The sequence below is a fragment of the Paramormyrops kingsleyae genome, chromosome 25, assembly GCF_048594095.1.
Source record: "Paramormyrops kingsleyae isolate MSU_618 chromosome 25, PKINGS_0.4, whole genome shotgun sequence".
Taxonomy (NCBI): Eukaryota; Metazoa; Chordata; class Actinopteri; order Osteoglossiformes; family Mormyridae; genus Paramormyrops; species Paramormyrops kingsleyae.
In genome coordinates this window covers 10316476-10337839 of record NC_132821.1, presented here as the reverse complement: position 1 = coordinate 10337839, position 21364 = coordinate 10316476, and the positions used below count along the sequence as shown (strand labels likewise).

At 44.8% G+C, this 21364-nt stretch overlaps 1 long non-coding RNA gene across 1 annotated transcript; it reads left to right on the top strand.

The window, feature by feature from the left end:
- The first annotated feature begins 6299 nt into the window (after positions 1–6299).
- Positions 6300–7065, top strand: LOC140582712 (uncharacterized). Its single transcript, XR_011985529.1, has 4 exons — positions 6300–6527; positions 6648–6725; positions 6838–6926; positions 7019–7065. It is a non-coding gene; the product is annotated as an uncharacterized lncRNA (long non-coding RNA).
- Positions 7066–21364: the final 14299 nt, after the last annotated feature.

Below are 21364 nucleotides of genomic sequence, written 5' to 3'. Positions count from 1 at the left end.
TCAATGTAGTCCCTGCGACCCGCGTCATCGGTCGCGTCGTCGGGGTAGCCCGAAGCCTGCTGCTTCACTTTGAGAAAGGTTTTAATGTATTCTCTAAACAGGTCGCCGCTGGTCTGGGGAAAATGCCACACTTCGTGCACCTTCACGACAGTATAGCCCCTGTCTAAAGCCAGATTGAACTCCGGAGAGACCCACACGCCGGTCAGCGCACGCTCTGCGTCAGAATGGGGGCATGCCCCCTCTTGCCTGTTGTCGATCGCGCACGTCCTGCACAGTGTAAACACGAGTTTCCCATTTGGCAGTCTGCTGGGTAGGACGGGGAAAAACAGCTCGCGCGTGGTGTTTGGCTTTGATCAGGCCAAAGTATTCATTCAGAGGTTTAAAATTTGAATGAATGATTTCCGGGTGCCCCACGGGGAATTCACATTTAGCCAGAGTGTACGGGTACAGCGACGTGAAATCCACGTAGTGGACGCGCTCTTCCCCCGTGACGTCGTAACGCAGGCGAATCGCCGACGTCCGACCCCCAAACAGCGCTTCTCGCGGCCTAAGGGGGTCAGGGGGTTGAAAGTCTGACAGGAAACTCTGCACTTGTGGGTCGTGAGTTTTAGCGTGAGCCCATTCGTGTTCCCAGATGGATTCTACGTTCATATTAAACTCTTGGCGCAACACCTCGAGTTTTTCCCTTGTTTTAACATACAGGGCACCGAAGCTCTCGCGGGTCAGGGGGCAGACATCGTGTTCATTGTTGCACTTAGGACAGCCGTGAAACTGGCAGCCTAGAAACTCGAAAGCCCATTTCTCTCCCTCTATCTCAGCGTATCCGTCTAGGTGAAAGCGCCCCACGCGCACTTCACCCCCGCGCAGCGCGTGTCGAATTTCTATGCCGCGCGTGCGGCCCACGAATTCCAGCCACTGGATCGAGACGTTGGAATAACTTTTGTATTGCCTCCTGTAATCCCAGACGTCCGGGATCGCGATCGTATCTCTGGGCAGGAAATTTGTCCTGTAAACCAGCAACGCGGCCGAAGCGATGGTCGCCGTGGAGAAGGGGTCGCAACCCGTGAGCGTTTCAAACTCCCGCAGGAAGCGCAAGCAGCCCTCTCTCAGAATCTCCACGTCGTTCTTACAGTAAGCGATCATCTCTTTGTGAAAATTAAAGGTCTGGTGCTTTACACCGTCGTACCATTGATAAAACTTGTCGCGTTCTTTGCCGGGCATTTGCTCGGGCCCATACTGATCGGGAGGGGGGAAGGGGCCCACGTAACTAAACTTTTCCATGTCTGTGAAAAGATGCGGAAAATAGCCTTTTCGCATCTGAGTCGAGCACCCCATTGCATCGGGGATTTTTCTCAACGGCATGCTTAGAAAGCAGTGACTGTCGATGTACCTTTGCTCAAACACGCTGTCCAGGATGAGAATGATTTTATTCCCCTGTGACACCACACGCGGTTCCACTCCTTCCTTCACCATAGCGTTCAGTATTATGTAATTATCGAACGCCTTTCCATAGTGACTAATGAAACACGTCCCTGTATAGTAGGGCGTCCTGAAATGTCTGAGAAAGTGCAGCGCGCAGTCTGGCCCCTCGGCGGTCATTGTCTCATTCTGATCGGAGATGGCGCACACGTAAACCGGGATATGGGTACCCGAGCTCTGGGATGTTTCAAAGTCAAAAAACACATATTTGGGGGGCTTTTTACTGCCCTCGCCGCTTTGGGCGACCGCTTTCCCTTTGTTAGATTTCTCGATTGGATTTAAATAGCAGAGATGTGGGGTGGATATGTCTGATTCTGCTGACTGCAACTTAGCGTCGCATATATTACATTTTACTGTTTTACACGAGTGCGGTTTTGGGTTCTCGGGACTTTGGTAGTAGTTGAGCCCGCAAGCTTTGCATTTTTTGAACTTGTCACAGGGGCTAGCAATCTCACCCCTAACGGGGCAGACCCTCGGCGTACGGTGACGCTCGAAGCACATGTTATTTAAGCATCTGAGATTACACCGCTCACACACTATCCCCGGTGTGATTTCACCTTCTTTACAATTAGTCTGACAGACGCTGCAAAATTTTTTACAGCGATGAGAATGAGGCGAGTCGTACCCTTTGAAACAGCTAGTGCAAACGTAGCTCGCCCCTAAGAAGCCCTTGGCGCTTTTAATGCCGTAAAAATGCTGTTTGTGTAAAAAGAAATACACCACCCGTCTACCGTCGGTAGGTGTGGGTGTCTGGTAAATTTGGAGATTGTTTGAATAAGGTTGTTGATAATACACCACTGCTTTGCAATCAATGAATTTCTCAAAATTGATAATGTCATTCAAAGCGACTGCGTAGTCGGGGGTGAATCCCGCTTTCTGCTGCAACTCCAGGCCGAGCTTTTCAGCCTCTGCGTCAGTGAGGTTTTCGTGGAGCATATGCGCTAAGTTTATGGCGAAACACGCTCTGCTGTCGTTTTGTTTAATGATAAACATGTGTTTGGCTTTTTTAGAAATTATTTCTGAAGCTAACATGGTCTGTAGTTTACGTTTGTTTCCACCGCCGCGTGGGATATTTATTACGTCTACTGTTACTTCTAGGTTGGAATCGTTTAAAATCTCTTGATTAGACTGAACCAGGCGATCCAGCAGTAGTTGCAAGTCTGTCAGCTCCCCTTCCCCATACCGTACAATTTGCGACAGCTCGTCGTTTAAAAAGTCACCGCGCAGGGTGACCTGTATATAAGCTCCCCATGCGGCGTAAGGAATCGCCTCATTCACAATATTTTGAAACCCCTCGATTACATTTTCATAGTACTCGCGGAAATTGGCTTCGTTTCTAGGTCGCGGAATATTTAGAATCCGCCTAATCTGTACATTATTGAATCTGCGGCGATGCACGACCCCATCAGGCTGGGGATCCACGTCACCAACACCACCGGCACCTTCCTGTTCAACATTTTCAAATTCCCCCAGTCCCAAGTCATTTTCAATCTCCTCGGCATCGAGAAGAAATTCTACGTCTGACAAGGCTTCCCACAATTCAGAATCCGCGGGGGACCACGCGACCTCGTCGTCGGGCAGCACCGCTTCTGCTTCAGAGCCCCTTTCATTTAACATGCTTATTAATGTCTCTAAGGACGGTAGGAAACAGGGCTCTTGGGCCCTGGACTCACCAGATGCCGCGGGTGGCGAGTCGTGTTGATAAACCGCATCATTTTCATCATTATTAGCGTTGTTGATGATGTCTATTTCATTTAATAACGCTTCGGGTATAGGCGCTGGTGGTGGTGCTGGCGAGTCGTGTTGATAAACCGCATCATTTTCATTATTATTACCGTTGTTGATGTTGTCCATTTCATTTAATAGCGCTTCGGGTAGAGGAGGGGGTGTTGCTCCGTCCATATCTGCTGATTCAGGTCTTGCGTAGATTTTCTCTTGACCGGTCCGCGCCGTCTGTCTTGTACATAAAAAAAAAAAGAGAATACCTATTATTAGAATAAGTTATTTTTAATGAAATAAGTTATTTTTAATGAATAGCGTTTTTATCACACGTATAAAAGAAATAATATACTCACTATATGGAGTTTTCTAACCGCAGCGTCTCCCGTAGAGAAAAAACAAACCCAAAATAGCTGAATCTCTAAAAATAAAATAATTATTTTAAGTTATTTTATTGTATGGTGTTTATCATAAAACACGCATAAAAGAAATAATATACTCACTCTATGCAGGTCCCGAGTAGTTTTCTCTTTCCAGTAGGGCAAGGCCTTGATGATACAGGGTGTGGGGGTACTTGTGTCTCTTTACCAAAGGAGTGAAACCCTTCTCGGCATACTAAAAATTTCAGCGGTTGGTTACTTTTTAGGATTCTTTAAGGAGAAATATACGTCCTGTCAAGTTTTATCTGTTGTCTATTTCGATGTACGTTTTAACTGCGCAGACGGTATGGGGGGAGTCGGGGGGAAAAGACAAAATTTACTGAAATACAAAATGTCAAACTTGATGTGTGGCGGGGAGACGGGGGGAAAAGACAAAATTTCAAACAAAATTTACTGAAATACAAAATGTCAAACTTGATCTGTGGCCCAAATTACAGTTTGACCGGGATTTGACCTATCGGGATGTACATAGGTTGCATGAGGAAAAACACAAGGCCAAACTGCTACTGCTGCTGCAGGGGGGTGTCGGCTTTCACACACACACACACACACACACACACACACACAGACGGTCAAACTACTGCTAAGCGTTTTTTTTTACTGGATGTCAGACCCAGCTCCTCCTCTCATTCTTAGCTCCAACTTGTTCATTCTCACAGGGTTTCTTTCAGTCTCGCGCAGCACAACTCTCAGCTCTCCGGCATCGCTCTCTCCGAGTCCTTTGCGGATTATCCAAAGCCACGGGACCTTACCACGGTACCGCACCAGACACAGCATCGCTCTCTCCGAGCCCTTTTCTACAGATTCTCCAAAGCCACGGACCTTACCACGGTGGTACAGCGTACGCTCACACTCCATCAGGTAACCCACCCCCACTCAGACCCAGTGTTTGGGACCTTAACGCACCAACCCCCCTGCTCAGTCCCCTGCTCGGCACCCGGTGGATGCAGACAAAACACCACACTCATAAGCACTCTCCTCAATATAAAATAATAATTAAATAATAATACATAATTAAAATATAATACATAATTAAATTATAATAATTATAATAAATAAATAAACTATATACAAATAAACCCCTATCCCAACGTCACAGCCAGGTGACGTCACGCCCCAGAACCGCCCATCCAGTGAACTTTTGACCCGTGACCTTTATGACCTTTGGGTCATAAATCTTTTTGAAAGAAGCGGCATTCTATCTCTCTCTTATATATAACTGAAGCTGATGTTTTGCAAAGCCTAGCTAAGCTCAAAATAAATAAATCACAGGGCCCTGATGGCATCTTACCTATAGTGTTAAAAGAGATGAGGGATATTATTTGCCGACCCTTAACATTACTGTTTCAAAAATCCTTATCTGAAGGTGTGGTACCTTCTGATTAGAAGCATGCCAACATAACGCCCATTTTCAAAAAAGGGGATAGAAGTAATTTGTCAAACTATAGGCCAATCAGTCTAACTTGTATAACTGGTAAAGTTATGGAGGCTATAATCAAAGAGAAAATGGTAGATTACATGGACTCAAATAACATTTTGAGGGATAGCCAGCATGGATTTAGGAGAGGTAGATCCTGTTTAACAAATCTGTTGGAGTTTTTTGAGGAAGCTACTCAGGAAGTTGATGATAAGAAGGCCTATGATGTCATCTATTTAGATTTCCAAAAGGCTTTTGATGTTGTTCCCCACAAGAGGCTCTCACTTAAACTCAAAGCGACAGGTATTTTAGGAACTGTAGCGACTTGGATTGATAACTGGTTAACGGATAGGAAGCAGCGAGTAGTTATAAGAGGCTCGATGTCACAGTGGGCCTGCGTTCATAGTGGGGTACCGCAGGGTTCAATTTTAGGACCACTTTTGTTCCTTATTTACATAAATGATATAGACACCAATATATACAGTAAACTGGTGAAATTTGCAGATGACACCAAGGTGGGTGGTGTAGCAGATACTGAACTAGCGGCTCAGCAGCTACAGCGGGATCTTAATTTAATTAGTGACTGGGCTGACACCTGGCAGATGAAATTTAACATAGACAAATGTAAGGTACTCCATGTAGGGAGCAGAAATATAAAGTACAGGTATTTTATGGGACCTACTGAAATAAAGGTAGCTGATTATGAGAAAGACCTTGGTGTGTATGTTGATGCTTCCATGTCTCATTCTCGCCAGTGCGGGGAAGCAATAAAAAAGGCCAATAGGATGTTGGGGTATATCTCCAGGTGTGTGGAGTTTAAGTCAAGGGAGGTAATGCTAAGATTATACAATTCCTTGGTGAGACCTCACCTAGAATATTGTGTACAGGTTTGGTCACCATATCTTAAAAAGGACATAGCGGCCTTAGAAAAGGTGCAGCGTAGGGCCACAAGAATGATTCCTGGTCTTAGAGGAATGTCATACGAGGAAAGGTTATTTGAGCTAAATCTGTTCAGCCTCAAGCAAAGGAGACTGAGGGGGGACATGATCCAGGTCTATAAGATTCTAACAGGTTTGGATGCTGTTCAACCGAATAGTTACTTCAGCATTAGTTCAAATACAAGAACTCGTGGCCATAGGTGGAAATTAGCGGGAGAACATTTCAAACTGGATTTAAGGAAGCACTTCTTTACACAGCGTGTTGTCAGAGTATGGAATAGTCTTCCTGATAACGTAGTGCAAGCTGAATCCTTGGGTTCCTTTAAATCAGAGCTAGATAAGATTTTAACAACTCTGAGCTATTAGTTAAGTTCTCCCCAAGCGAGCTCGATGGGCCGAATGGCCTCCTCTCGTTTGTATATTTCTTATGTTCTTATATAGACTATGGCCCTGGCAACACACCAGTTTATTGTCTGGCACAGAGAATGGCAAACCAACAGGAACATTCCAGACAATGAAATCGAACCTCTTAAGGTATAAAGCAAAAATATTTGTTTTAAATAAAGTAATTAATTGCATTTAACATGAATATATAATTTTGTATACTGTATATGCTGACTGCAATTTTTTCACACAATGCTTCTATATTTGCAGGATGCAGAGAAGGTTCTGTGGCCACGAATTGTTGGGGGATCTCTTGGACCTGAGTGGGGAAACCACTTCATTCTTTGGGTAATATTAATTATATTTCAGTTAATGTCAAATACAATTATATTTTCTTAAATGTCCTTTTATGTGATTTTTTTTTTTACAAACCTTATATACTTTAATTTATTCAAAACAGGTATTTGCTGTACCAGGAAAAGAAGTGAGAATATATGATTCGAGTGAGCAACACAACACAATAGATGAGGAAGTTTTGGAAATGCTCAGGTGTAATATCTTGTGTGTTTACAGAGATATATATTTCATATGACAATGTGCTTGGTCAGAAATCATGAGTAAGTTGTGGTTTGTGTTTTTAGACACATTTTTCGCTAGCACAACTCCTTAGATGGCTGGACAATATCCTTAATTTTTTTTACCCACAAACTGTGTTTTATCTGGTGGACATGTTTTGTCCCTGATGTCAAGAATCACTGGTATATTTGTGTATATGTAATGTAAATAGAACAAATTATGTCTCTTTAATCATTGTGTCAGTTTTTAATTAAAATTATAAGAACTTAAGAACATAAGAAATTTACAAACGAGAGGAGGCCATTCGGCCCATCAAGCTCGTTTGGGGAGAACTTAACTAATAGCTCAGAGTTGTTAAAATCTTATCTAGCTCTGATTTAAAGGAACCCAGGGTTTTAGCTTCCACTACACTAGCAGGAAGACTATTCCATACTCTAACTACACGCTGTGTAAAGAAGTGCTTCCTCAAATTTGTTTTAAAATGTTCTCCCGCTAATTTCCACTTATGGCCATGAGTTCTAGTATTTAGACTAATATTGAAATAGTCATTTGGCTGAACAGCATCCAGACCCGTTAGAATCTTATAGACCTGAATCATATCCCCCCTTAGTCTCCTTTGCTCAAGGCTAAACAGATTCAGTTCCGCTAACCTCTCCTCATAAGACATTCTTCTAAGACCAGGAATCATTCTCGTAGCTCTTCGTTGCACCTTTTCTAAGGCATCAATGTCCTTCTTGAGGTATGGTGACCAAACCTGCACACAGTATTCTAGGTGGGGTCTTACCAAGGAATTATATAAGTGTAACATCACCTCCCTTGACTTAAACTCCACACATCTAGAGATATAACCCAACATTCTGTTCGGCTTTTTTATTGCTTCCCCACACTGGCGAGAGGGGGACATGGAAGCATCAACATACATACCGAGATCTTTCTCGTAATCAGCTACCTTTATTTCTGTGGAACCCTTAAAATATCTGTACTTTATATTTCTGCTCCCTGCATGGATTACCTTGCATTTATCTGTGTTAAATTTCATCTGCCAAGTATCAGCCCATTCGCTAATTAAATCCAGATCCCGTTGAAGCCTCTCTGCTGCTAGATTAGTATCTGCTACCCCGCCCACCTTGGTGTCGTCTGCAAATTTAACCAGTTTACTGTATGTATTTGTGTCAATATCATTAATGTAAATTAGGAACAATAGAGGTCCTAAAATTGAACCCTGCGGTACCCCACTATGAACGGAGGCCCACTGTGACATTGTGCCTCTAATAACTACTCGCTGCTTCCTGTCAGTTAGCCAGTTTTTGATCCAAGTTGCCACAGTTCCTAAAATCCCTGCAGCTTTAAGCTTTAGCAAGAGACGTTTGTGGGGGACAACATCAAAGGCCTTCTGGAAATCTAAGTAAATCACATCATAGGCCTTTTTGTGATCAATTTCACTTGTAGCTTCCTCAAAGAACTCAAGTAAATTCGTTAAGCAGGATCTACCTAAATCCATGTTGGCTATCCTTTATGATGTTATTTGCATCTAGGTAATCTACCATTTTCACTTGAATTATAGCTTCCATTATTTTTCCAGTAATGCTAGTTAAACTGATTGGCCTATAGTTTGCTGGATTACTTCTATCCCCTTTTTTGAATATGGGTGTTCTATTAGCATGCTTCCAATCTGATGGTACCACACCCGCAGATAACGATTTCTGGAATATTAAAGTTAAAGGTTGGCTAATAATATCCCTCATCTCTTTTAAGACTATAGGTAAGATGCCATCAGGCCCCTGCGATTTATTTATTTTGAGTTTAGCTAGGCTTAGTATCACATCAACCTCAGTTATACATATATTGGTCATAGACGATGCTGTATTCGTATTAATTAGTGGTAAGTTACTTGTGTTCTCTATTGTGAACACCCTTGAAAAATAATCATTAAACTCATTTACCATATCAATTTCATTATCAATTATAAGTCCCTTACTATACTGCAAATTAGTGATTTCAGCTTTTTTTTATATTTGAACTTAAGGTTTATCTGAATACAGCTATGGTTTGTACAACTTTGAACAAGGTGAGTGAAAGACTCACGCCACTCCTAAGTGGCAGGTGACAGTGGCTACCTGTCTCAAAAAAAACGTAGCTGACATCGGCTGCACATTCAGTTATTGACTGTCAAGCGACGAACAACAGTGGCAGCTGCCACTCCTCTACCGGCAGGCACTGTTCCCGAACGGCTCCTGTCACTGTTTAGCGCCACTAGCGAAAGTTCAATCATTGCTTTCTCAAATATTATCTTAAAGAGATGTACAGTCAGCAACAATAATATAATTCGTAGTCATACAAAGATTAAACAAGTCCTCAATTTATTTCCGTATCCCAGTTTATCGTAGCCGTGCACAGCATCTCGGGTTTACTTCCACGAGCGGCGGTGGCTGTCTCTGTACCTCGGCAGGCACTGTATTCGAACGGGACCTGCCACTGTTAAGCGCCACTAGCGAAGGACAGAAGTGGCAGCTGCCAAGCTCCTTAGTAGCAGCTGCCGCTACCTGCCTTGACGGGTGCCTGTGACGTCACTTCCTCCTGCCAGCTGCCTTTTTGGGATTGAACCCTTACTGGAAAATACTTCAGGCCACAGAGCTGAATTAGGCCCTGATGACGCAGAGGAAATTGAATAATTCAAACATCCCCTTTTTTAGCAATTCACCAATTTGTCCCGTTGTCATCAATAACAGAAAAAGACAGGACTTAACTCAAAACGGAAAAAAAGAAAGAAAACATCTCAGGGTTACACAGCAAAGCATAGCACAATACCAATCGTCATTCACCTATTCGAAATACAGCGCGTAAATGACATTAAACAAACACTTCGACTGCGCTTAATTACATCCAACACACACTTATGCATACAATTGTCCAGATCTGCAACTTTGCCGAGACCTTCACCCGATTGAGGAGAGTGAAGAAAAGGAGCAGGTTTACCAGTCAACGACAGAATGGGTCGAGATGAGTTGTAGGGGGAGGCCTCTGTATGGCAGGGTCACTCACTCGCGCTGCATCCGAGGTCGAAATCGCCCGAGTATACGCCCGTGTAACACTGCTCCGGGGCTCTGGATCTCAAAACCGGCGCACGCTGCCTCCACTTCAGCACCGCTAATCCGGGTGCCCTCCTCCACGATATTCCCCAGCTCCTTCAGTTCCACCGGATGCCAGGACACGACTTAGACTCCCGAAGATGCCACTCGTCATACCCGCTGTCGTCGACACCACTCAAACAGACCCTCCGCGTCCCTGTCTTCCGCTGCAGACCGAGATTGCGTCCGGTGTATGCACACCAGGCTAGGGATTGCGCAGCCCCAATAATCCCCAACTCCAACACAAAGAAAAAAAACAACAGACTTTCGTCCTGCCAAAACGAAGCCGCGCTCCAACTATACTAGCCGCGATTCTTTGTAAAAAAAAACTTCACGCGACTGCTTCCACTTCGCCCAACTGACCTTTTTTTTACCGCTCCCCTCACTACCAGAGACTCGCCCAGCAACGCTACTCATTGGATAGGCTAAGGCATGACCGCATGATCCACCGAGCCCAGAGACTAGCAGGAAAACTTTAAAATAAAAACTACGGATCTTTATATCCACTACACAATATTGGCAGTATGATCCAATTTCGATTTCGCCGTATTTACCCTGAAATTTCTGCCCGAATTCGCCACCACACCACATATATATAGTATACTATAATATAATTTACCCAAACAACAGATCCCTTATGTTGCTTGCTCATATACATTTAATTTCTGTCTGTCTTTGCCATTTCAAAACCATGTTGTGACTTTTGGGTGACTTTAACCCTTAGGAGTCTGAAGGTGTTTTGGAGCCCTGAAGAGATTCTGACATGTCCTGACATTTGTGTATTTTTCAGTTACTTATAAACATATAAATGTCTAAAGTCTGATAACATTGTATTCAGCAGAAACTGGGCTACAATAATATATGAGCAGCATGTATGTACAAGTCGTTATATTGGAGAAAATAACAGTTATGCGTGATTCTTGAAAACAACAAAAAAATAAGTCACTGAAATTAGACCACAAAACACATTCATGACATTTGTGTACAAGACTTTTGTGACCTGGATCTTGTAGTGTAGAGGTTTTAGTTCAAAATGATGTGACTCACTCATTTACAGAAAACAATACATCCATTTAAATTTTCTAAGACACTTTTTGTTTGGAAAGGCCATATGCGAGGAGGTGGGAATGCTCATGAATAATGCTGTATTTCACACCAGAGAAGACAAAGACCTGCATAATGAGCTGTATAATTACCCCTTTCAGTCAGGTATGGGACAGAGGAAAGTGCTACAAGAAAATACTTTGAGGACAGAAACATATTTCTTGGTTTGTGGTTTATTTAGCATGCATGTCCCGATGTGAGGTGCTGGTGAAGGCAAGGGTGATGCAGACACATTCCTAAAAACAAATAAATAAAAAAATGTTAGCATCTCAAACATTTACACCCGAAATGTTTGTGCTAAATAACATTACCGATAGCAGTATTATAGGCTAACCAAAACGGAGCCAAATATATATTAGCAACCATAATCTAAAGCTATCCAAAACGAGGTGAAATACATTAGGACATTTACAAACATCTGTAAACTCCATAAGGCATTATCTTAGCCACCAGGAAACAACATGTTTGCTACATAAGGCAGCATGTTAGCAGAGTTATCTACATGCTACACTAACCTATGTAAATGGCATTGAAAGCCAATGTTTCACATAAGCTGACAAAAGCTAGCTGAAGTGAGGAAAATATTTACTAATATTAGTTTATTATTATCAGAATAAGAGTTATATAAGACTTAATAACTTACCCCAGGGCTGTCAAGTTTTGAACACAGGCAAGAGTGACATTCCACAGGATGCCTTTTCATTGGTTGTTGTGTTGTATTTTACCCAGATACAATAGTACTATTTTCTGATTGGCTATTGTGTAGGCCCTTTCTTTTTTTTTGATTGGCTGGTAAGTGACAGGCTCTTGGGGCAAATCTTGTCCGACTTCAACGTCATGAAAAAGGCCTTTCCGACGGGAAGCGACGTTTTTCTTGACGTTTCGTGACGTTTTCATCCGAGTTCCGACTTGGAGAGAAATAGTCGAACGCACCATAATGTCACTGAACTCAGAATTTCCGAGATCCGAGAGAAAAACGAACGCACCATTAGACTGTATGTGTTTTTAAACCGGGGGGCGTGGCCTTGTACGCATGCTGCCCGGACTGTTTTCCGTGTGAATGGCTGTGGGCGTGCCCTGCCTCGGGTCATTAGCAGATAATGAAGTGCGACAGAAATTCTGTGCCTCTCCTTGGTTTCACATGGATTACATAAACTGAAAATATTTATTTTTCATTTAAATTGCTTTATTTAAAAGTAGACACTTTAATTACCCCCTTTAGTTTTGACCCCTCGTGGTCCTTTTGGTTTCATTGTGTTTATAGTGTTTTCTGTTTTATTTGAATAAATCCCCATCTGTCTCTGAGCCGCAAGTGGGTCGTCCGCCCCTTTTTGTGCCTGCACTATGCCTCGTTCCCGCACCCAAGCTGCCCGGTACCGTGACAAACTTTCTTACGCGTAACTTTCTTACGCGTAACATATGCAGAAACACGAGCCGCCCGGTACCATGACAGAACGAACCACCCTCAAGGACGATCCCCAGGCTCCGGGACACCTGCCCCCCCTGAAGGTCTGGATGACGTCCAGGCTCGTGTGGAGCAGCTCCGTTCCCTTCAGGCCATCTGGAAATGGCTATTCCTGACCCCTACAGTCCTCCGGTCACCATGGTTGTGCCAGGCCCTGATGGAGGCTGGCAACCAACTTCTCCAGCTCTCTCCTGCATCTCCAGAGGAGGAGGTGTGTAGGCTGGAGACAGTTTTTTTGACACCTGGTGGACAAAAACAAGTCTCCTCTGCCGCTCTGCCCGAGCCCTGCCCAGGGGAAGCCTCCGCCACCACCGCCGCTCTGCCCGAGCCCTACCCAGGGGAAGCCGCAGCCGCCTCCGCCGCTCTGCCCGAGCCCTGCCCAGGGAAAGCCGCAGCCGCCTCCGCCACTCTGCCCGAGCCCTGCCCAGGGGAAGCCTCCGCCGCTCTGCCCGAGCCCTGCCCAGGGGAAGCCTCCGCCGCTCTGCCCGAGCCCTGCCCAGGGGAAGCCTCCGCCGCCTCTTTCTCATCACCCTCCAGTTCCTGTCCTGTTCCTTCCTCATCGCTCCCCACTTCCCATCCTACAGACCCCTCCTCGTCATTCCCCAGTCCTGTAGTCCCTTCCTCGTCACCCTCAATTCCCAGTTCCAGTCCTGCAGTCACCTCATCGCCCTCCAGTCCTGCACTCCCTTCGTTGTCCCCTTCCAGTTCCCATCCTGCAGTCTCTTCCTCATCGCTTCCTGGTTCCTGTCCTGCAGTCCCTTCCTCGTCGTTCCCCAGTTCCCGTCCTCATCCTGCAGTCCCTTCCTCCTTGCCCTCCAGTCAGTCACAGAGCCCACAACCTACCCATCCTTTCCCTTTTCTGTTTCCTGGCCAGCTGCCCCAACAAGTCCCATTTCTGCCCTTCCCTTTCAGTTCATCTGCCCCATTTCAGTCCCAGTGTCATGTCCCTGGTCATTTTCCCTCGCCCTGCTCCTTTTGTACCTTTCCTTTCCGGTTCCCCTACACCATTTTGTTTTCTGCCTCGTGCCCCTGGTCCTGATCCTCAGTGTCCGCGTCCATTTGTTCCTGGTCCCCTAGTTCTGCCCCATACTGTGCTCCCTTTTTTTGGCGTGATTATAAATGTGCTGTGTGTTATGTCATGTATAGTGGTTAATGATTATTGTGAGAACTGCTGTTTTACGCTCTGGGGTCGAGTGCATCGTCGGTGATGCAGCGTACTTTTCGCGTCTATTTCAGTTTATATCTCGTTGAAATCTGTTGTGGTAAGCAGTCTCCACCGGGTCCGTGGATGAGAAGAGATTCACAGCTGAGACGAGGAGTAGTTGCAAGTCACCAGTTTATTCTCTGACTGATTACAATCAGGGAGCGACTATCTGACATACATTCAGCATGTACAGTAAGAAGCTCGAACAATAGTTATCGGCTCTGTCTTTTTACATTTGCTCCAGTTTGTCAGTTAGTACATGACCCCCCCTCCCAGCATGTAATTGTGTCAGCATATTCAAATCGCATTCGCATGGTAATTTGATTAACAGCGCAACGGTGAAACGCGATCCAGATACGTCCCCATCAGCTCCATAAAAGGGGGGTAGGGACGTGGCCAGGTGACAATGGTTCATTCATACACATTAAAGTTGCTACATATTCAATGAAAGGAGCCAGAAATAGTTACATGAGTTAGGTTTTTCTTATTTATCCAAATGAATGTTGCAACTACACCATTTAGTCATCTTCATGTAGCCAAGACTTTGGTGATCAGATATCTGGGATCAAAACAAACTGCCAGCATTGCTTACTATGTACTTTTATAATGTTTCTGCAAGTGTTCCAAACTGCATTTTGCAATGTCTTTACTTTGATGTCAAATTACAAACTTACCAAAAATCTGACATATTTACAAAATACATTAAAATAAAGACGAGTGTAATGGCAAAGCAAATATATAAAAAATAATTTGTCATGAATTAAGTTTATGATATTTGAAGAAATGTGTGATCATGCCCCAGTCAGTGAAAGTGTGTTTCTTACCCCTAGGCTCCAGAGGATTAATTATTGCGAGCATGACTCAGTGACCCACTATTAAAATACTTTATTAGAAATATTATTGTGTGTGTGTGTGCGCTCGCGCCTTTTTGCTAACCTGGAGCCGGTCAGTCATGTTACAGCTGGGAGTGGCAATTGAGAGCAGCAGCGCGAACACAGCCGCAGTGCATTAGGGAGAGAGATTGAAACTGAAGTATCGGTCTCAAACTGTTATTGATCAATATAAATAGCAACATTATTATCGATACTTGGATCGATCCGCCCACCGCAAAGTTACGCGTAAAAAAGTTACGCGTAAAAAAGTTACGCGTAAAAAAGTTACGCGTAAAAAAGTTACGCGTAAAAAAGTTACGCGTAAAAAAGTTACGCGTAAAAAAGTTACGCGTAAAAAAGTTACGCGTAAAAAAGTTACGCGTAAAAAAGTTACGCGTAAAAAAGTTACGCGTAAAAAAGTTACGCGTAAAAAAGTTACGCGTAAAAAAGTTACGCGTAAAAAAGTTACGCGTAAAAAAGTTACGCGTAAAAAAGTTACGCGTAAAAAAGTTACGCGTAAAAAAGTTACGCGTAAAAAAGTTACGCGTAAAAAAGTTACGCGTAAAAAAGTTACGCGTAAAAAAGTTACGCGTAAAAAAGTTACGCGTAAAAAAGTTACGCGTAAAAAAGTTACGCGTAAAAAAGTTACGCGTAAAAAAGTTACGCGTAAAAAAGTTACGCGTAAAAAAGTTACGCGTAAAAAAGTTACGCGTAAAAAAGTTACGCGTAAAAAAGTTACGCGTAAAAAAGTTACGCGTAAAAAAGTTACGCGTAAAAAAGTTACGCGTAAAAAAGTTACGCGTAAAAAAGTTACGCGTAAAAAAGTTACGCGTAAAAAAGTTACGCGTAAAAAAGTTACGCGTAAAAAAGTTACGCGTAAAAAAGTTACGCGTAAAAAAGTTACGCGTAAAAAAGTTACGCGTAAAAAAGTTACGCGTAAAAAAGTTACGCGTAAAAAAGTTACGCGTAAAAAAGTTACGCGTAAAAAAGTTACGCGTAAAAAAGTTACGCGTAAAAAAGTTACGCGTAAAAAAGTTACGCGTAAAAAAGTTACGCGTAAAAAAGTTACGCGTAAAAAAGTTACGCGTAAAAAAGTTACGCGTAAAAAAGTTACGCGTAAAAAAGTTACGCGTAAAAAAGTTACGCGTAAAAAAGTTACGCGTAAAAAAGTTACGCGTAAAAAAGTTACGCGTAAAAAAGTTACGCGTAAAAAAGTTACGCGTAAAAAAGTTACGCGTAAAAAAGTTACGCGTAAAAAAGTTACGCGTAAAAAAGTTACGCGTAAAAAAGTTACGCGTAAAAAAGTTACGCGTAAAAAAGTTACGCGTAAAAAAGTTACGCGTAAAAAAGTTACGCGTAAAAAAGTTACGCGTAAAAAAGTTACGCGTAAAAAAGTTACGCGTAAAAAAGTTACGCGTAAAAAAGTTACGCGTAAAAAAGTTACGCGTAAAAAAGTTACGCGTAAAAAAGTTACGCGTAAAAAAGTTACGCGTAAAAAAGTTACGCGTAAAAAAGTTACGCGTAAAAAAGTTACGCGTAAAAAAGTTACGCGTAAAAAAGTTACGCGTAAAAAAGTTACGCGTAAAAAAGTTACGCGTAAAAAAGTTACGCGTAAAAAAGTTACGCGTAAAAAAGTTACGCGTAAAAAAGTTACGCGTAAAAAAGTTACGCGTAAAAAAGTTACGCGTAAAAAAGTTACGCGTAAAAAAGTTACGCGTAAAAAAGTTACGCGTAAAAAAGTTACGCGTAAAAAAGTTACGCGTAAAAAAGTTACGCGTAAAAAAGTTACGCGTAAAAAAGTTACGCGTAAAAAAGTTGTTACGCGTAAAAAAGTTGTTACGCGTAAAAAAGTTACGCGTAAAAAAGTTGTTACGCGTAAAAAAGTTGTTACGCGTAAAAAAGTTACGCGTAAAAAAGTTGTTACGCGTAAAAAAGTTGTTACGCGTAAAAAAGTTGTTACGCGTAAAAAAGTTGTTACGCGTAAAAAAGTTACGCGTGAAAAAGTTACGCGTGAAAAAGTTACCCCCCACCTAACGCGCAGACACCGGACGCGCACAAGGGCACTGCCAGGGCCACAGAGAACGGGAGGACAGGACAAGGACATAGAACAAGACAGGGAACCCACTAACGAAAACCAAGGAACTGGACAGACAGAATCAAGAGCTCAGACAAGAGGGGAACAAAAACAGATAGGGCAGACACCAGGAGCTGGGACAAGAAGACTAGACGAGGGAGCACAGTAGGGGGCAGAACTGGGGGACCAGGAACAAATGGACGCAGACACTGAGGAACAGGACCAGGGGCACGAGGCAGAAAACAAAATGGTGTAGGGGAACCGGAAGGGAAAGGTACAAAAGGAGCAGGGTGAGGGAAAGGACCAGGGACATGACACTGGGACTGAAATGGGGCAGACGAACTGAAAGGGAAGGGCAGAAATGGGACTTGTTGGGGTAGCTGGCCAGGAAACAGAAAAGGGAAAGGATGGGTAGGTTGTGGGCTCTGTGACTGACTGGAGGACGACGACGGGACTGCAGGACTGGGGAACGACGAGGAAGGGACTGCAGGACAGGAACCAGGAAGCGATGAGGAAGAGACTGCAGGATGGGAACTGGAAGGGGACAACGAAGGGAGTGCAGGACTGGAGGGCGATGAGGTGACTGCAGGACTGGAACTGGGAATTGAGGGTGACGAGGAAGGGACTACAGGACTGGGGAATGACGAGGAGGGGTCTGTAGGATGGGAACTGGGGAGCGATGAGGTAGGAACAGGACAGGAACTGGAGGGTGATGAGAAAGGGACTGCGTCTGGGCGGTTGGTCCGCCTGGTGTGTCCCCGTCTCCCCTTTCGGGAGACAGAACCGGCCTGGCCCTCTGCTGGACCTCCACCAGCGCCATGCAAGGTTCGCTTGGGTGGAGGTAGTAGTTTGACATTTGGGGATTGGGGCCAGGACGGCCTTGGGCAGAGAACCAGGGGCAAAGTCAAAAGGCATGGCCCCCTGTGGGCCGAGCACGGGCGGTGCGGGCAGAGCAGTGGCGGCTGCGGCTTCCCCTGGGCAGGGCTCGGGCAGAGCGGCGGAGGCGGCGGCATCGGCTTCCACTGGGCAGGGCTCGGGCAGAGCGGCGGAGGCGGCGGCTGCGGCTTCCCCTGGGCAGGGCTCGGGCAGAGCTGCGGAGGCGGCGGCTGCGGCTTCCCCTGGGCAGGGCTCGGGCAGAGCTGCGGAGGCGGCGGCTGCGGCTTCCCCTGGGCAGGGCTCGGGCAGAGCTGCGGAGGCGGCGGCTGCGGCTTCCCCTGGGCAGGGCTCGGGCAGAGCTGCGGAGGCGGCGGCTGCGGCTTCCCCTGGGCAGGGCTTGGGCAGAGCTGCGGAGGCGGCGGCTGCGGCTTCCCCTGGGCAGGGCTCGGGCAGAGCGGGGGAGGCGGCTGCGGCTCCCCCTGGGCAGGGCTCGGGCAGAGCGGCGGAGGCTTCCCCTGGGTAGGGCTCGGGCAGAGCGGCGGTGGTGGCTGCGGCTTCCCCTGGGTAGGGCTCGGGCAGAGCGGCGGTGGTGGCGGACGCTTCCCCTGGGTAGGGCTCGGGCAGAGTGGCAGAGGAGACTTAGTTTTTTTTGACACCTGGTGGACAAAAACGTCTCCAGCCTACACACCTCCTCCTCTGGAGATGCAGGAGAGAGCTGGAGAAGTTGGTTGCCAGCCTCCATCAGGGCCTGGCACAACCATGGTGACCGGAGGACTGTAGGGGTCAGGAATAGCCATTTCCAGACGGCCTGAAGGGAACGGAGCTGCTCCACACGAGCCTGGACGTCATCCAGACCTTCAGGGGGGGGCAGGTGTCCCGGAGCCTGGGGATCGTCCTTGAGGGTGGTTCGTTCTGTCATGGTACCGGGCGGCTCGTGTTTCTGCATATGTTACGCGTAAGAAAGTTACGCGTAAGAAAGTTTGTCACGGTACCGGGCAGCTCGGGTGCGGGAACGAGGCATAGTGCAGGCACAAAAAGGGGCGGATGACCCACTTGCGGCTCAGAGACAGATGGGGATTTATTCAAATAAAACAGAAAACACTATAAACACAATGAAACCAAAAGGACCACGAGGGGTCAAAACTAAAGGGGATAATTAAAGACTTAATATTACAAAACAAAAACTAGGAAGGGGGGGGGAAATCCCAGGACACAGATCTAAGCAAACTAACCAAGACAAGCAATAACACACTCATAGACAGAAACTACAATGAACCACTGGAGAACTGAACAAAAGCAGGAACTAAAATACTAAGGGGTAACGAGACTAACACGGGACAGGTGAGGCTAATTAACAAAGACCAAGGAAACAGGGCACAGGTGAAACTAATAAACTCAAAAGGAACTGAAAACAGGTAAAGTAAGAACTGACCAAGGAAACAGAAACTAACACTGGAATTAAACATGTAAAGACACAATCAGGGGCACAAGGAACAAAACCAAAACCAACTACAAAATCAGTTACAAGAACTAAAGAAACTCAAATGAAACACTAGGGAGCAAAATACAACGGAGGAGGTGGGATTCAAACACAGGACAGAAGGGTACACAGACAACCACATGTGCAACACATTGAGCCACATGACTAGACAGGTAACAGGGGAAACTCAAAGACAAACATGAAGGACGGGATGACCAGCAATGCCTGCTGGCCAAACGGGGAAGGGACACAGAGTGACAACAGCAGGGGCTGACCCTGACACTTATTAATAAATAATATTTTTATATCACTATTATTTTTAAAAGAGTTGCTGATTTTGTAATACTGCTGCAGCATTCTCCACATGCTAATCACTGCCCACATCGAATTGGCACTTTGATCTGCCACATATCACTTTACTACCCCCTGTTGAATGTTGTATTGTATGTTGTTAGATATCTCGTAGTAGTAAGTACTTCATTATTAGGCTGCACAATATTGGAAAAGATGTATTTCTTCAATGAGTATTGCAGTATTTATTTAAATTTAAAATGCTTAAAACAAACCAATTTCTCACAAACACATCTATTCATGAGTGATTTAAACGGCAAGGATGAAAATTATTAGGATTAGCTCTTATGATTAGCTCTTGCCAAAATAGGACTTGTCAACTTTTGTGGTACTCAGAATTAACCCAAACAACTATGACTCTATAATCCTCTATAATCACTCTCACTCTGTCACACTTGAATCAAACTCCAGACCTCGCATGTAATGGGCAAAGTTTTCTTCTTTATTCAGCAATCCAGCATAGGGACAGAAGCAGGATTGACAAATTGGTGCGGAAGTCTAGCTCTGTGCTGGGATGCCCTCTGGAGACTGTAGAGGTGGTGGGTGAGAGGAGGATGCTAGCTAAGCTGACATCCATCATGAACAACCCACATCACCCTCTGCATGAGACTGTGAGTGTGCTGAGCAGCTCCTTCAGTCAGAGACTGATACACCCTCGCTGCAGGAAGGAGCGCTTTCGCAGATCATTCATCCCGACAGCAGTTAGACTCTATAACACATCATGATGTCATGAGTCACCCAGATACTTACCTCTACGGTCACCACTACTTACCACCTCATACATAACGCACCTTATAGAGGTAAATGCAACTGTTTTAGTAGTGAAATAGTTATTATTTATATTACTTGCACTTTTTCCCACAACCCACTATCCATATATTACATACTGTGTATGGGTGTACATAGGCACTACTGCTGTATTCAGTGTTTATCTTATTTTATATTGTTATTTATTTTACTTTTTTCTTGTATTCTTATTCTGTATTTTTATTTTTTTTTTACTCTTGTACTCTTTTTATCTGTCTAGAGCTGTGGTAACACACAAATTTCCCCACTGTGGGATCAATAAAGTCCTATCCTATAGTGTTCCAGCCACACTTGGGTACAATGCGCAATGCACCCCGCACCCAGAATTGGCCCGCATTGGCCACAAGAATGATTCCTGGTCTTAGAGGAATGTCATACGAGGAAAGGTTATTTGAGCTAAATCTGTTCAGCCTCAAGCAAAGGAGACTGAGGGGGGACATGATCCAGGTCTATAAGATTCTAACAGGTTTGGATGCTGTTCAACCGAATAGTTACTTCAGCATTAGTTCAAATACAAGAACTCGTGGCCATAGGTGGAAATTAGCGGGAGAACATTTCAAACTGGATTTAAGGAAGCACTTCTTTACACAGCGTGTAGTCAGAGTATGGAATAGTCTTCCTGATAACGTAGTGCAAGCTGAATCCTTGGGTTCCTTTAAATCAGAGCTAGATAAGATTTTAACAACTCTGAGCTATTAGTTAAGTTCTCCCCAAGCGAGCTCGATGGGCCGAATGGCCTCCTCTCGTTTGTATAGTTCTTATGTTCTTATGTTCTAAGAGCAGCGATTTAATCTGTTTTCCTCTGCCAACAGTGGTTCGACATCTACTTCACCCAGGTACGGCCACAGCTCCTGAGCTCCAAGAGGAGCCGGACGACACTGGATGACCTGGGAGGAGACAAACGGTTCTTCGTCTCCACCACAGGCAGGCCGGTGTTCAACGCTTCGAATGACCTCAACCGGCTGCACCAAAAGTGAGCTGATCATCATGATTAATTCCCCCTATAATATGTTCTACATACGTGTTGTGTGAGACGTATTAATAAATGTA